This window comes from Vanessa cardui, chromosome 7, assembly GCF_905220365.1.
Source record: "Vanessa cardui chromosome 7, ilVanCard2.1, whole genome shotgun sequence".
NCBI lineage: Eukaryota > Metazoa > Arthropoda > Insecta > Lepidoptera > Nymphalidae > Vanessa > Vanessa cardui.
Genome location: NC_061129.1, coordinates 8,685,089 through 8,704,261, shown reverse-complemented (window position 1 = coordinate 8,704,261; position 19,173 = coordinate 8,685,089).

The following is a 19,173-nucleotide window of genomic DNA, read 5'->3' as shown; positions in this document are numbered from 1 at the left end:
GTTTTGATAAATAATTAATTCATGTTTCGTTAATATGTAAACTATAGTATCCTACCTAAATCAATATCGAGTATCTACATTCTCGATATATTAAAATTTTTTCCCACTTATTTTCAGCGATAGGTAGGTACAAGTGTTATAAAAAACATGAACGGTACTATTAATTTACTATGTCTTGATTTTTTTGACACATATATTCAAATTAGTCTTAGCGCGTGCTGTAATGGATAAGTATGTAAGTACGATGAACTATAATTGCCGTGTAAAATCATTAGTGTTAATTCAACTAGGAATTCTTAGTAAACAGACATAAATATATTGTTGTTTTTAACCTCAGTTGACTAAATAATTCCTGTTTATGATGACACCTAATCCCATATGAATTAATGTGAGTTCCCTGAACGGTACTATCGGGAGGTGTTATTTCAGATCCGTCAGAGCGGCTGTTAAACAAAAATAGCTCCAGTAACACAAGTCACATTCGATTTAAATACACAAATTTTTGAAAACGTCTGTTTATTTAAGCTAAAGCACGCGTCGCTCGACTGCTCCTGTTCAATGCGAACGATCTCTTGCCTATTAATTTTATTTATTTCAACATAATCTAACCCAGCGTGTAGATCTCGTAAGATCGTGTGCTCGGGTCATTCGAGATGCGTCGCCGAACATCGTCTAAGCCAATAGCCGTTTGTATTGTCCGTTTCGGTAATAAAGTAAATCGGTACATTTCACGTACTATTAAGTATTAAATACGTATAGGTATAGATCACGGGGGAAACAGGGGTGAATTTTTAAATTGATCGTCAAATTTATTATGGCGCTCGTATGAAATGACCGGTGGGCCGGCGTCGTGAGTGGCGGCCGAGCAGTGCGGACGCGTTCATAAATTTGAATATGGAAGTGAGTTCTAATGGCGTCGCTGTTTATTTTTACTGCACCCCCAGAGCCGTACGACCGAATGCGACGCCGAATTTATTTCCATGCATTTTAATATCTCCCTCTGAATAGCTATTGCCATTTTCACGCGGTTTTATTGTGGTCTCTAGATACACATACGTAGGTGTACGCATTATACGTATTCCCCTTACGTTTATCGTTTGCAGGCGCTTAGCGATACGCGATGAACAATATCAGTAGACGAAGCCTCGTAAGTTCGTCTGAATATCGACTGCAATTAGTATCGAGTCGACTGAGACGGAGCGATTATCGAAGCGATAATAATGAGAGGGTTAGCGCGTACGGCAATCATGTGTTTTTCTCCTTTATGAAGCGTTTTTGTGAAGGAATGTGAGGGCCGAAGTTGTCAAAATTAAGTTATCAAACTTTGACGTTGATTGACAGGAGGTAGCGAAGGGCACGCATCACGGCAACTCGGCGTCAAGGCGGCTTTCGAACGAAATATTCGCTAAGATTTAACGCGTGTCATGTCTCCAAATAAAACTAGCTGCGAGTGACCTCGTATGTTGCAGCTTTACTTCTTATTCACGTATTATATCATCTAACAAAGTTATTGTTATTAGTTATCACGTTAAATACATGTATAATTTGTCTCTAATATATTTATGACATTATATTTATATGAATTATTAGACCAGGTTATATTTTGATACCATTTTGGACCGGGTAATAGTTTGTCTAAAGTTATACAGATTATTTTCTGAAAAAATTCGTAACTAATGTAACGTAACTTTATTACCTACATATAAATAAACAGTCTAATTTATGCAAACTTTGATTTGGAACAATCCAATACTTAAACATCTTTCGTTTTTCTATCTTTAATGCAATTTGTGTGGTTTTAAGAACAATGGTCGCAATGAAACGTAAATGTTATAGTCAGTTATATAATTGTGTGAGTAACGCACACTAGCACAGAAAGTGACGGTAATGATGTAATTTGTAAGTCTGGTAAGTTATGCACAAATGCTATGTCATTCTCGCATCCTTACAACTGTTACCGCTACTTATCCTGTCGAAGACATAATTAACACGCTTGTACGAATTTACCGAAGCTAACCCACCATTAGGTATTGTACTAAAACGAACCATTAAGAAGTAATTTTCGCGAAAACCTTAAATTTTAAATGTTTTTTTTTTTACATATGAAATAAGGTATTATTGCTTTTGTTAATAAATGTTATAAGTATATTTGTATATTTTTCTTTTTTTATTATGGTAATGTAGAAAATCAAGCTATGAAGTGTAGGACTAAACCAAGTCTATTTCGGATGTCGTGGCCGTCTTTCTAGTGTTAATGTGTAAAAATAGCTCCATAAAACACCATTGAATGTATAAAATATAAATAATTGGTGGCGGTCCGTGTGAGTGGTGGTATATAAAAGTGTCCAGGGGCACTCAGCGGCCGGACGCTCATATTTTGTTATTTTATTTATATTAAAAGTAATGGTTCGCGCTCGGTATAATACTCTAGACGGTTTTTGCACATTTTTCTCTTTTCCCTGTGTCGTATATTTTCACTTAAATGATAAAGTAATGTGTCCCTTTGTTTCTTCGCTATCCCCATAAATACAACTTCAACTGAACTCACTATAAAATTACTTTTATCACGAAAAGAATTTATAAAAAATAAACTTTAATGAATCTATTATTATAAAATGTAACTTCGTGTTTTGTTTGTTTTTAAATACGATATAATTTGTTTTCAATAAACAAAAAATTATTCATTATGGTACTTAATTTTTTACGGACAACTTAATAGCTCGGCTTTGGCGGTAAATAAAAATTCCGTAAAAATTGCGTGTATACTGTTGTGCAAGTATGTAGGTACAACTCAATGGAAATAACGTGGTGGGATAAACTCCAAGTACTCCCTTAAAGGCAAAGAGGTTATTTGCTCAGTAGTGGGATTTGAAAAATTTGTTTTTAAAAGCTAATAATTAGAGCCGAGTGAAAATCGATCACGATCGGTAGGTACTCTTACGTTAAACGGTCAAATAATACATTTTGTAACAATCTCGGAACAGAGTTCACTGTCCTTACAGCGCAGGTGTAAGGGTTCGGATTGTTTAGAGTTATTTGATGCAGGACATATCAGTCTATCTATCAGTTATATATCATTTGATCCGAATAAATATTCCTTAGTATAATGTTGCATTTGCTATTTCTGCTACTCCAACGTAATTAATAAGTTATATAATACTAAATTGTCAATGAATAAAAACATACAAACCTATTTAAAAATGTTTTCTAAGTTTTAATTGATGTTGATGTATTGTTTGTAATTAATAAGAAATACACAACAGAAATCGTTAAACACTCGTGTCTGATCGTCTCGAGGTCGTACGACTCCTTCATGCGGTGTAACAGTAGAGGCGAAGTCGGAGTGTCGTTTAGCGCGCCAGCGAGTGCGGGCTGGCAGCGATCTGGCACGAGGGCTTGTAGCAGGCAGCGTGGAGCTAGTGGCGGCGGTGGGAAGAGCGCGCTCGGCGCGGGTGGTCGGTGCGGATCTGTCGCGCGGCGATCGCGGCGGCGGCGACGGTGCGCTCTTCCGGGGAAGGCACTATCTCGGGTGCAGCGGGAGTCGGGCGCAGCGCCACCCCGTCGTAAATAACCCGCGCTGGCGAGCCGGCGAAGCGCTTGTGCCAGATTCTACAGCTAGAAACAGTTAAACGCTCATAATTTCGTGCTGGTTAAGCTTATCTTTGTCTCGTATACGAAATTTCCCCGTGCCGTCCCCTTCGCGCGTTTTCGTAGACATATTTTATTTGTTGCAGCGGAACGTTCTGTCGCGTCCGGGGCCAAAGTTATAATTGTCGTTCGACATACCTACCATTGCAGCTTCTGCATAAACTTGCTCGGCGACGTTTACATTGTTGAAATAACTTCGCCTGGTTAATGTTTCAAGTTTCCCTACTTCCTTATGTGAATTTTAATAAGAATTTGGCGGAAATGCTTAAATTTATCTTTCTGCTAACGCTATTGTTTATTTTTCATTTAAATGCATTATTTATTTGTTGCAGAGCGCGTCATTCGTCACGGCAAAGCAAGGGGAGAGGCGAGAAGTTAACGTAAGTTGTATACATAAATTATACATATCTCGATTATAATTACGTTTCGTAATTAACTATATAAATAATTTATGCAGTAGGTAATGCTGAAAATATAATAAAGCACACGTAAGTACACTCGCTCCAGGCAAACGTTTTGCTTAGATACAACTGCAGATAACAGAACGTATTTATAGAAGACAAACTTATGCATAAACCACAGACGCAACTTTTCATGTAGATATACGCTGAAAAGGCATTCGAGTGTCGTGCGATAGTGGGGGTGTGGGGTGGGGGGGTGTTAAGCCGGTATCATCCCGCCTTATCGCGGTGCGGCGGTTTCATAATAATTTTAATACGCAACTAGGTTCCGTATACTTTTAAGCTTTTCGTGTCTCGAAGAGAGCGCTGTCGCCCCTGTATCAATCTCAGTCGCGATCCGCCTGAAGACACCCTCGAGTATGTTGATGTTTTATAAACTTTTACGTATACTTTACGTATAACAATTGGCGACAGAGATTCACTTAGATAGATAGATAGGACTTTTATAATCTAAAAATTACATAAAGCTATTGACTGCTAACTCTTCTACGTGTTAACTTAGACTTAAGGTGTGTCACAGGCATTATTAAATTAAAAAAAAACTATCGCGTATATCCTAATTCGTCAATTATTTTAAATGAAATACCAAAGCAATTTATGCCCTCACTTCTCGTTACTTATATCTTAATCATTAACCGCGAAGGAAAATCATTTTACGTGATCGACTAATTTGCGAAAATGGATATAATAAATGGCAGGCGTAATAGAGGCACTTGAGTATAACATTAATAGAGAAGGTGGGGGTGAGGGTGTGGGGGGGTGGCGGGATCTAACGAGCGTTTTTATCCAGGGCGGATGATGGATGGACCCACTTCCGACGTAGCCTCCACTACTCGTGTATTTATTAACGGTTCTAGTTCCGTAATTGTTTTTGATTCATATTCATGCAATTTCTAAATATTAAGTTAAACATTTTCACATAATGAAACTATAATGAATGCGAGCTTTGTGTACTCGTTTTCTTGTTACACAATTACATTCGAAGGTTTTGATTCTAATGAAACTTATAAAAGATTACGGTAAGACAATATTTTGTTTAAAAAGTATTTAATTTTTTATTCTATCTCTCAGTTCTTCGTAAATATTTTTTCAAAGTTGAATAATAAGTACGGAATGTATTAATTGGCTAAATATAAGTAGTAATTATAACTCCAAATGAGAATTAACTATGGATTAAGTCTTATAAGGAAGCTTAGTAGTCGTCAGTATTGAGGCAGAGGATGGTGCAAACGTCAAAAATAGATAACCATTATCGCTATAATTGTATGAGGGAATACGTGTAGCTATGTTGCGCAATGGACGAGGACGAGGACGGTTGGAGAAAAAACGCAACTCGACATTCGAGAAAATGGGTAAAAAATAATTGTTGAAGTAATGCAGCGCTAATGATGACCGACAATGGACACTTCTAATCATTCCAGCGGAGGGTCGCGCCCTCTTTACTCTTCTCATTATACTGTTAATAATAAACCTATTTCTATAACTTTCTCTAAGAATTAATATTGTTCGATACAAAAGGATGATATCGCAATTACAAATAACTTACTTTGGAATTACACCACTGGTATCCCTTACTTGTATTTCTAGGACTTAATAACAGTGGAACTTATCTAATAGTTGAACATGAAACAATTTTCAATTATTATTTATAAAGAGCTTTGTTTTAGTACAATACATATTTATGAGGTAGTATTGTGGTTGCAACACGTTTAATGGGGGGTTGCGAGTTCCAACGTCAGTAAAAAGATGAAAATTCGTCAATTATTTACTACCATATCGCATTATAGAAATCTGATGGAATAAGTTCTAATTCTTTTCCTTAAGAAGACAGGGGTATTTTGTTCAGGTGTGACAATCATAGATAGGATTTTATACCGGGTACAAAACATATGATTACGAAAATAGTGGATGGTTCTGTTTATATAGCTAGCTAGTTCATAGGTTCACACTCCCCAGGTTTTAGGCTTAGAGTTTGGGCGCTAAAAATTAATTAAAATAGTTCTTTCGAAATATCTAATTAGGAGCTCAGAGTCTGAATGTTGACAGTCTGTACACTTCCTTGTTTTCTTTTTTTTATATAGTATAGGTTGGCGGACGAGCATATGGGCCACCTGATGGAAGGTGGTCACCATCACCCATAGACAATGACGCAGTAAGCAATAGTAACTATTCCTTGGGAGCCTTGGGAACTAAGATGATATGTCCCTTGTGCCTGTAGTTACACTGGCTCACTCACCCTTCAAACCGGAACACAACAATACTGCGTACTGATGTTTGGCGGCAGAATATCTGATAAGTGGGTGGTACCTACCTAGGCGGGCTTGCACAAAGCCCTACCACCAAGTGAGAACTATCGAAACTAGGTGCTCAGGTCGATATCGGGCAGGAGGGCAATATTACCATCGTCCATCTGCCCTACAATAATAGGCCTCCTCAAATGCAAACAATAAAGATGCCTGATAATATAATAAGGATATGACGTAACCCAAAAAAACACTTGAACAAACAAATAAGGATGGCTCATAAGGAAAAAATGTATCAAACACGTCTGTATAGCGTGTATGAATTTTAATTGTATACGTATGTAATATTGTTGTAATATTATTATGAAACGAGTAATCATTTATTTTCTGATATACAAAGATCAATAAAACAGATAAAGCAATGTTAACAAACGCATTTCCTATGACAGTAACTGAATGCAACGCTAGGATTTATGCAAATGAAAATTCGATCACGACTAAAAGTAAGTGCTTACAAATGATCGGTTGATACGAAGGGCGAAACAAGTATTTGAAGCATATATTCCCTATCGGCAATTTGAACATTAATATATTACAGTATGCCGGACATTCGCGTGTAATATTTAGACGGATGACGAAACAAACCTCGCCCGCGACCGTAGCTCAGTACAAAATAGTTAATTGAATTTATATCCACGTCTTCAAATGAATATGAGTTGATCGCTGACTGTTCCATGCTTAATGATAGTCCATTATGTATTCATTACGCCTGTGTCGAACGGTGAGAACCTCGTAACATAAATTTTGCGTATTATTTACGTTGACAAGCGTGCATTATGAAATTATAATGTCTTGATTGATATGCGGCCGGCGCGCTCGCGACTACGATACGTGGTCATCGCGCTCGACACGTAAAATTACAATGTAAACACGGTTCGGAACTATACGCACAAGCACGGTTCCCATGGCTGAAGTGGGTTGCGGGAGCGCTGGCATTCCACCGACGCGGATACACGGGGAAACTTAGAGCCGCAATCTCACTTCTCAATTCAATCTTACGCGTTCATATAATCTTGCGTAGCTCTACGCCAATTTGTCTCATCATGTGTAATTAGGCGTAATTTGTACAAAATTATTAGGCATTTATTTAATCAAATATTGCCTCTCTCGATTCCATAAAAGCGAACCTAAACACTACTGAAACAAATTAATTATAGGTAGACTTGAGTAGAGGATGCAATTTAACTAGAGTTTAGGTAATAAATTGTATAGCTCCGTAAGCTAGTATCGTGGAAGGTGGAGCTACGTTGCCAGTTGCTTATATTCATGTAAATCGGCCAGTGCATTTATAACATTGTTTTATGCAACACATTCATTGTTATGTTTTGTAAAATTTTGCGTAGAATAATGTGATGAGCTAGTTTCGTGGATAGATTTGCACTAGTCGAAATAAAGCGAGCCAATCAATATTAACACGCCGCAAACAGCGTAAATTGTTGCCTAATGCCGTACACGCACACATTTGCGTCACTCCGTCCGTAAGTTCGTACGTTAGACAGGGTGTTCTTGTTGGCTATGTTATTTTACGTTATTAACTTTACACATTTGTTTAAATTCATCACATAATCACAAACAGTTTTAGTAATGTTAAGTTTATTCATAAAACAATACTTTTTTCATGTCATAAATATTTTTCAGATAATTTGAATTTCACAGTATTGGACCATGTTTGTAAGTATTGTTTGTAAATGATTTTTATTTATATAAAATAGTAAAGATATCATGCTGTATCTATTCGGTATTACATTTATACAAGAAGTATGCGCTCACAGATACACGCATCCTGCTGTACACACGCACTCACACTAGTTGCCACGCCCGGCCTGTAATAACTCGGAACCACAATAAATCAATGTGATTAATGTCATTAAGCACTGTGTGCCGGCCTCTCTATATTCCGTCAATATGCACTGTTTTACGACACGCCGCGCCACGATAATTAGTCAGCTTTGTTAGGACCATCCATGAATTTTGTTTAAATCGAAAGTTACTTCATAAAAATTAGAGCTATAAAATAAAAATACAAACTCGTGATCGACGAACGCCGCTACTTCTAACGTGTCCGTAAAAAAGTAGGCGAAAAAGTGAGTGTGACAAGCGAGATAGGATCAAAGAGGAGTTATAACGGAACGTTCATAAACACGTCAATCGTGCAAAAATGATCTCTGCTACTTCTCAAACTTACACGAGTAAGAAATGCACTCGGCGCGGAAAGATCAATAGTCAGCGTTTACCAATAGCCGGTCAAATTCTAGAGTCGCATGTTTATCATACGTCTGCTTGATGGATAGAGGGTAATTATAACGATTAGAACTGCATCGCGAATCATGGGAACGGCGAGGACAGGCTGTGCGCTAGTTGACATCCTTATCGCCGCTTCGCATCTGGATTGTTGGCTCGAGCACCATACAGTTGTGTTCGCAGCGAACCGACCGTTTCATACTTTATTTCATCTCTCGTCCACGGCGAATGCTTCATGCACGAGGCGTAGTTACAGCATTACGAATGTATTGAGTATTGATTCCGTGGCCCATTTAGATCACAGATACGACAACGGTTTGATGGACAAGGCTCGCGCGTTCGTTCTGTTCTATTTAAAGGAATGTTCCCTGGCTTCTTGTAGTATTTATATGTAAATACTTGTATGGAATACGTTTGTTAGTATTTAAATTTATATTGTATTGCTAGGACTCTACCCTCTATTTAAATTTTATATTTCTTACGATCGTAAATAAGGACTGTAATGAAGAAGCATATTATTTAAACTATAAACAATTAGCAATGCTATTTTTAACATTACGTATAAAATTAGTAAACCCGCATCGTGTACACGACTTGAAAGTTACACTCCTACGTACAGGTGAGTACAGAAACAATTGATATGAAGTAGCAGATATAAGTAGTACGGCTGTCTAATTCTCGCTTGCGGCAGGGCAGGCCGGGGCCATTGTGGCGGTGGCATGGATGCCGATGACCATTTCGGTTGCACGGCAGCGCCACAAAGTTCGCAATCAAATAAATATTTCGGCACAATTAAGAAAACGCCAGAGAGTGTAGCACTCGTGACACTCGGCCAACAGACCGCCGTGGAGTATCTAATGCTTAGAAATTTTACACCATTAGAATTTATTGACTATGAAAGCCATTTTGACATAAAATTTTAACGGACATATTTTAATGGAATAAGTCTGAGCTCTTTTAGTTATTCGATACGCTGATCGCAATATGGAAAATTACAGTACATTAGGGTTATAAAATATGTTTTCTATAAAACAAGTAAACAACGTGGAATGGCTATTATCCGTTCTCGTTAGCGCTAAAACAAATTTTATAAATAGCAAGTTAGCGGCAATAGCGCCAATATTCGTTCGCGCGGTGCCGCGTCTCCATGCATGTCCGTGTGCGTGCTCTGCGCTCTGCCCACATCCGCTGAAGTATTTTGTTTATTGCTAATGCGATTTTATTTTTTATTGCTTTTTATTTATCTTTATTCAGCGATTGCGGTTTATTGTATTAAAATAAATAAGAATTCTTGACTTTTTAATTTTATTCGAGGCGATGTACAAGACAGCGCCGCGAGGAGAGAAAGAAATAAATTTTAATAAGCGTTTCTTTTTTAAGGCGTGATTCTTCAGTTAAAAGCGATTTATTTTTTGTATAAACTTGAAGATAACCCGTATTCATTAGAGATCGACTGGAAGGGGACGAAAATAAAAATAAACCTCACAAGTTAGTGTCTTCGAGTTATTGTCGTGTGTCAGCCTCGCGGGCTCCTAACAGTTGCTTTGGATTCTTGTATTAATAATTGCAATCGAATTGTTATTACGACGGCGTGTATGGTTAATAAAACGCTGTTTCTCCTTGAAAGTAGGCACGAAGCGGGTCTTTTCACATCAGTATGTAAATAATATGTGTCATAAGCGTGAGTTGGTATCTATTTATGTTGTCATGTGGGTCGTACTCAGAACGTACTCATTTGAATTCAATGAGCGATCACAGGTAGGTTATTACTTGGGACGCGTACAAACGTATGCCTATGTAGGAACTTAATTTTCCCATATTAGGCGAATAATAAAACACTCATGAGAATTTAGATTTTATATGCATATTGTTTTTTGCAGAATGTCCTGATGTTATCGCCGTTTTTATGTTACAGATGTAGGTATATCAAAATTTACTTCTAAATTTAATTTATATTAGTTTTTTAGGAGTTTTTGTTATAATGATGAAATATACCTATGCGTACATATGTAACTTACTAAGTTATGCTGCATCATTCGTTTAGTTAATATATATTACAGATTGTTTTCGTCTGACGTATTTGATATTTATTAAGTAAGGTTTCTTAAAAAGTTTTTATTGTTATATCTTCAATATTCGTCATCACAGTGGGAATTATTATTTCACCATTTTATTAAACTTTTAATAAGAAAATGTTTCATTAAAATCGGTCTTATGCTCAAATTAAACTGTTATCATAGGATATAGAAATACTTAAAATTGAAAACTCTATATTTTTCTACATTAAATACTAGCGACACGATTAGTAAAGAAACGACGAAAACGATGTGACATCTGTAATTTATTTTTAAGAAAATTTTAATTAGCTTCGGATATTGTCCTCTACATATTATAAAGATGATTAGTTAAATTACTAATTAGATTATTTAAATTATTAATTATTATTAGTAAAGTTACCTAGGCGAATTGTTTGTACTTAGTCGACAAATTTAAAATTGTTATAAGTTTTTAGTGACAGGGTAATCTGACCTGGCACAGGACTAAGGTTTTATCGCACATTTCAAAACGAATAAAAAATCTATTAGGTATAAATGTAAACCGCGTTGAGATTTTGTAACTAAGCCGAGGTGATATTAATCTGAAGACTAAGTTTGCTATTTTATTACAAAGTGATACAATGTTACTGTAAGCGTGTGTAAATATTTAGCGCAACGACCATAACTAATGATCATTTCGTTGGATGTCTTTAATATCGGTTTTTTATTGGACATTTTCTATAAAAATGTTTAAAGAATTTATGTAAAAACTGAATATTAACTTAACGTATTATCAAATAATCAATCGGGTATCCTCGTGTCTGTATCGCATCGTGTTCGACGGAAGTACATAAATAATGTTTATCGATCGATCATCGAAAAGGTATTGTGACGCTGACGTTAGATTTATACTGCCTTCATTGTCAGCCGTAAACTAGATCTCCATAAAAAGAAACATTTCCTATTTAAAATTTATATCAAAGACAATAGTGGACAAAAACTCGGCGCCCGCTCGCGAAGCCGGCCGGCCGAGCTCCACGGCGCCAACTGCCAATTCTCTATCGGGCGCGCGTAAATTACGCCTTTTTACCTGGATTCCTGTTTTGACATATTTAAGGCATTAGTAATAATTATGAGTGCTCCGCCCGACCCGGTAAGTGAGCGCCAGTGAGTTTTGACACTATCTTAATGACGAACGTCGACTAACAATAAATATTGAATCGTTATCGGTACCTATCCATACTTGCGTCACCCGTCTTAGTATACCAGAATAGACCTCCCAAAGTGATGCTCCTACGATGATTTCGTATGCTCGAAGTTTCAGCGTCTGTGAAAACAACGGCGGTATAAAAGTTTAGAGGTTAACGCGAATATTGGGGTGAGCGTGAAGGTCGGAAGGGTCGCACATCTGCTGCAGTTGTCCACCCACACAGCACAGTTTAGTTAACAAGTCGCAATAGTTTTAATTGCAACTCAATATTTGCACATATATCATTGTCATCCCATTACTGTACATGTTCTTTGTCGATTTTAAATAATACCGTGGCAGAGCTATTATACATCGATGTTGGGACTTTAAAAGGTCAAGGTCACTAAACTAGTATGATGTCATATAGAATTATTTGAACATTAAACATGGGGTTTATATGTTATCATTTTCCACAAATCAGTACAGAAGTTTATTAAAAAAGTAACATTGCGAGTAATTAATATTCGACTCAATTAAACATTGCGGCAGTAGCAGCAAAATAAAATAAAAAAAATAACAAAATACCCGCTATCCGAAAAACCGATCATGTGTTTCGGGTGGTATGAATAAATCAGATATAGCGACGCGACTGGCGTAGGCGCCTGGGGAGCGAGGGGCGAACTTCTCCCAGCCGAGGTATAAAACATTTTCAAAGAGTCAACTGAAAGAGTCGCGCGTAAATATTAAGGGTTTACGATGGCTCATTCAGTCATTAGAGTTCGCCTTTTGTTTATAACCGTTCGTAGAGTTGTCACGAATCGCAGATAACATCGTACCCGGCGTCGCTCCTCATTATTTATGTGAATTTTGACAGAACCACAGTAGTATTGGGTTGCAGCGAAACTAGTATAATTTATGGCGAGTGCTGATCGCACAGGGACATAAATAACTGGTCATCAAATTAAGACAAAAGCTAGTGTCGATAAGGCATGCGATTAGGGCACGCCTCATTGTTCCTTCCAATGCAAGTCGGACGTGGATAATATTTTTCCTGCTTTTACGACTCAATACTGTGATTAATGGCAGACCATTCTATAACTATTGTGATGGTTTTAAATTTCAATGTGAGATAAAACCTTATCAAAGATAGTTTTTTCTAAATGCACTTATGTTATTAACTAATTTTCGTCATCCGAATTTATTGAAACACATTCCACAAGCTACTTAACTACGGAAGAGTGAAGTGTGAGAACAGATTTTGACAGTTGTCCTGCACGTAAATAGTGATCCATACGGATTCATAGGAATAAAATTGATAAAGCCTCTACATCGAAAAAATAGTAGCTCGACTTTGTATAAATTTGACTTTATAAAATGAATTTAAAACACACATCTGAATTCCAAGATAAAACAGTTTAATGTAAAATTCGTATTCTCAAACAAAAGTAATAAATAATATAAAATTAGCATAAACTATATAATAATTAACATTATATTATGATACAACAAAACCAGTTGTAACGAAATATCTCAATTTATCAGCGAGAATTTATCAAAAACATTATAATAAAAGTGGCAATAAATAATATCAGCAGTTAGTATTATGTTTCGAGGACAGCGCGAGTAAATAACCGTAAGATATCAACGGAAATAAAATTAATACAGCTTAAAAGGCTTTGTAGATCTTGGTGAATGGAATACGGTTAATGATAAATCCACAAATGAGATTTGCCGGACGCGCGACACTCAAAACCAATTCCCTATTGTCATTGGACACTCACCTTATATTACATGGATCATAGCGACATCACTGCACAGGATGATCGACGATCGTGTAACTCTAGCTAATCTTGTACGCTGTCAGAATTATGTAAAATTTAAAAGCCATGATGTCTATACTTAATATTTAAAGCTGAACAGTTTGTTAGCATCAATGTGCTTATCTCAAGATCTAGAAATCTATCAAGAAAAATCTTTTAGCGTTTGATAGAACGTTTATTAAGAAAGGTTATAGGTTACATAACAATTCGCTATGACCTTGGTGGAGACTTGAAAATTAATACGCGAATCGGCTATTACTCAGAAGACGGTTTTTTAAAGATCCAAATTGCCGCACACAAAAAATTATTATAATTTTTTTTTTACATAAAAAAGTAGCTGTCGTTAGATTTAAAGCGATTAAATGTATAATGCCTTAACTTTTATTTAATTTCATATTTTAAACATGATAGCTTTTAGAGAACTAGTGCAATCATCCTGTAGCAGGCACATTGGTGTAGGTGGTGATGCTCCAGATGGACGGGGGTCAGCAGCTGTGCGATAATTAAGAGGTGGCTGAAAGTGGCATGCGCCGGCGCACAATGCGGTTCAATTGAATGAGAATAATCTTTGCACCCACGCTTCTTTTGTGCGTGGGTGGACCGCTGACCGGTCGGGACACGACGATCAAATGCTCTACATTATGTTTTTAAGAATTTTACGAAGTATAATTGTATAATTATATATATTAAATGAAATTTCCTTTCTTAATTTAGACATAATTAAAATTAAGTCAATTAAATAAAAAATAAATTGCAGTGTACATTTTAAAATAATTATGCTGCTATTCGTTTGTTAAACAAATTTCATAAAATGTGTAATTTATCCTTAAAGATATAATTTTAAGGTACAAATTAAAGTATATATGACATGTAAACGTACTTAAAGATTACAATATAAAATAAACGAAATAGAGCATAGTCCAGTTGGTAGCGTACCGATAAAAGCAAACAATTATTGTAAAAATTGCCTTAATGATAAATTGGTGACCGTTTCTAATGTCCGCTGGCGAGTGATTCGACCCGGAACCGTAGCCTGCAGTCATAACGTCCTTCAAACACAATGCCGCGTTCTCTATGATTTATGTCTTAATTGTGAACGATTCTTCTTACCTTCAATGGACTTTTTATATTTATTGTCGTCATAATTCTTTGATATTATATTGTATTTCAATTCCGCGTTTCATTTATCTAAGTAAAACTGCTTGTTGCTGCCAGCTAGTCAAATCTTAATTAATGTATATTCCGTAGGAAATACATACCTATATGTGCTTGTGAAGGTGCAAATCCAACGGACACACATTCGAGTCCCGAGTCGACATGAGTTTTTTTATGAGTAGTAATTCTCAGTAGTCTTTCTGAGTTAGGAAGTCGGCTGTGTTAGTCTTCCGTACATTTAATGACACGAATAGTTGACCCGATGGGATAATAATCATCGTGATCATCAATGCTGCCTCCAATATATATCGGGTCTGGTTGCCGTCCCGGATAATAAGCGAGAGAATACAGAGTGTATCTCTCTTTGGATATGAATATCTTCTGACGTTTAATATTGGTAACAATAATAAACGGCAGAAGATTTACGGAAATTACAGGTCGTTGTTGTTGTAGACCTGTTCTCGTCAGTTGCATGTACATCAAGCGGACATCGAGGAGAAATAAGATTAAGCCCTTTCCTTAAAGGGAGAGAAGGTATGTGTTTTGTTGTAACATAATAAATATCCTAAGCAAAACAGTCCAAAGTCTAAAAAGTTATTGGTAATCAGCTGTTATCGAATCTGTTGTCGAAACAGTTACCGGTTGTGCAATAGACAGATGCAGTGACTTCAATTATATTGAATAACTGTGTCTTTTGAATATATCCGTTTCTTGTAAAATAATTAACATTACTTATTCAGTATGACATGGGATAAGGACTAAGTAAATCGCCTTTGAAAATATAATAAAGTCTCATATATCGATTGAACATAAAATTATTGAAATATTTTATACCATGACGTAGATGTTTAAGTATTTTAATAAAACTTTTAATAAAGATAAGATGATAAATTATATTACGATAATATCGAAAATATTCCAAATAATCGTAAAAATTAATCTCGAATATATCACAAGTCCGTGGGCGGGGATATGATGGCTTATTTTTTATATCATTCTTTACGTTGGCACGTAAAATGTGAGATTTAGATTTGGTAACGCGTGGAATATGAAATTATATTTCCGTACACCTGTTGTGTTTGGTGGCTTTGTAAACAAACGGAGAGCACAGGTAGGCGATACAGCCGGGTATCGTGTCACGGATGACAAACAGACGAAACTATTGTCAGTACTTGTAAAGAAAACTAATAGAGGTTTTCTCCGCGATACGACTGTTTTACCGTTTGAAAGTTGAGATTCCAGGAAGTCGCAACATTTGGCTCTATTTATTCAAGTTTTTTTTTGATAATTTGATAAAATCTTTTCGAAATAATGAAATACTTACATTATAGTAGTTCATTGCCAATTATGTAAGTGAAGAGTGTAAGTGATGTGCTCTCATCTCATTCGCGTTACGAAAATACTCACTCTTATCAGTATATTATGAAAGTTAAAATCTAATCGGTGTTAAAAATATAATTGATAATTAAATTAATGTATCAAAGAACACGTCCGCTATTGGTATCGTTAATATGAAAATGTTTAGCAGATCTGAAACCGCCGCGAGCGTATGGGTTGTCGTCGCTCTATTGATATCAATATGGGGGAGGACTTTAATATTGAAGTTATTTATTGTAAATCGCTTCCTTTCCCTTTTGTAATAAAATAATATTATCTATCCGTCGCTGTAGTTTGTCATTGCTCGGAGCTCGCAAAAGTGATTCAGGCCATTCTTGGATTATTAGCTTATGAAATGTTTGATTAGGAAAAAAATATATATCAATTTTCTATCACATCTATGATTGATAGATAGATTTTGATTACGCTTTTAATTTTCATACTTATCATAATTATATTTTTTCAATTATGGTTTGATGGATTATAAGCGCAATCTTGACTGAAGGTTGAGGGTTACTAAAAATCACTTTTGATTATGTTACTGTTTATATAAATATTATATACACATACCTAACCATTATTGAATCAATTAATTTAAATAACCAATATATTTTTTTTTAATTAAATCCAAACTCATTTAGGCACATGCAAAAGTTATATTATAATGTCAAATCTGTATCCATGTAAAAGTTGGCGTACTAGTTTACCTGTGGACCAATTAAGGTGTATATCCATACTTTTTGCAATAGTTTCACCTCGATAGAGTTTTAATACTTACATATATAAGTCTCAATGTTAACCTCAAATAAATTGTTACATTATTCATTACAAATGTAACATTCGATAGTGTTATTAGTAAAAGCATTATTATAATGTAGAGGGACACGCAGAGACAGTAAGCAGACGTCCCGCGCGCTGCGTCCCGACAATGCAAGGGGGCCGTGTTTGCAGTCGCGGTATGAATAAAGATATTCTCCGTTATTTGTAGTACAGATGTCATGTAATGTCATTGTGTCGCAAAATATTTAGAGTAAACAAACAGGGAGACTCCGCCGGGATGCGATAACATCTCATAGTTTCAATGCGTTCCACGTAACAGCTAATAAAAGTACGATTTCATATCGCCACAAAGAATATTCACGGCAATAAGGGATTTTTGAATTTTTTTTTGTGGTTCCGTAATAGAGATTATCCGCTCTTTATATAAACACATTAACGGCAAATTTTCGATCGAAATTAGGGTGTATTTTTATTGAATATGTAAAAAAAATAGAATAAAATAAAATTTATTTCTGTTAATGATGGATTTTTTTTATTAAAGTGATTTCCCACAGTCGAATTAAGTCTTGACGTCCGTTGCCTTTCAAGAAAAAATGTAAAGCATTGCTGCACCAATTCTCTAACCAACCTTAAATCTTCATCTTAGAGCACAGGATGAATTATATCGATGAATTATGTACATTAAAAGTCAGTGCTGCTGGGCCAGACTTGAACCCGCAATCCTCTGTTACGATTCATATCTTCTACGTATTAGGATATCTGAGTACTTTTTTGTTGTGTTTCCACGTCCATACATGTGAGTAACTTTTTTCTTAATTGATCTTTCGTGACATTTGTATTCTAAATCAGTTGTTTCATTACTAAATTACTTTTTTATTAGTTACCTTAATTACTAATACACATTTGCGACTTTGTAAAGCAGGCGTATAATGATGTTCAATAACCTTTTTATTGTTATTAGTCTGCATGACAATACTCTCGCTGTTTTGCCTTACAAATATTTTTAAAGCAACGGAATACGTTAATACATTATTTAATGTATTGAGTTATATATTTCCCAAAAAGTTTTTACACACACACATACATAATTTGTATGAAGTAACCCATGATAGTTGAAATTTTCTAGGGTTTCTTTCTGTTTTATGTTAACTCCTCAGTTTAACCTGTAAGATTAACCTTAATGTGAACTCGTATTCGTTTACGTTTGGTTGGTATATCTACAACTATAAATTATTGGATTTTAATAGCAATGGATTTTATTAAATAAATTAAATAACAAATATACAAATTGTAACTTCGCGAATTCCAAGATACGGGTAATATATATATATTTGTTCCTGGTTTAATATTGATTACACAAACTGGAATATATAAATCCTTCGATCTGATAGTTCGTTTGTTGTAAAACATATTCTCACTTAAGCTTAATGCATTCATCACAAATAATATAAATTTGTATCGACATCTTTTTTATCTTTATTAAAATCATGTCAGTCATAGGGAATCGGGACAAGCCCAACGAACATGAGCCCTCCATTAAATGATAATCCCTCCAATTTATCGGCAGAGCAAAAAATACGGCATTGTGTCGTGAGTTGTCGAACATGAAAATTATTTTATATAAACACATTTAATATTCCCGGGTCGCGACCTCCCCGCGCCCGACCCGGGCTCGCCGGCAGATTGCTCTCGCTTCCCCACTCGTCATCAGTTGACATATTTTTTTAAAATGGGGCGACCGGTAATGGAATAATAATAAACTGGAATTTACTTTTTGGTCATCAGAGTGAATCAAAAACAGAAAGGGGTGTGAACATATTGGTTTTTGTTATTCGTTTCACATTGTCGTCCAACGGACCAATACTGTGTAATCAGAGGTTCGATGAAATTAAATGGAATCCGACTATTTATCGCATGCTTGACAGCAATAACAGGGTTCGCCACGCATCGGAGCCAACATATGTCGGTCATATCAAATTTATTTCTATTATTTTATTGGTCTGGCCGTCGATGATTGCCTTCATTACCTTTATAGATTGTCACAGAGAGAATTCAAATTTATGGTCCTCGATAGCTTGATGACTATAACGAAGTGAATAAAGCAATAATGGTAATAAATTGTTGCACGCTATCGTCTACCACCTATCATTGTTTATACCAATT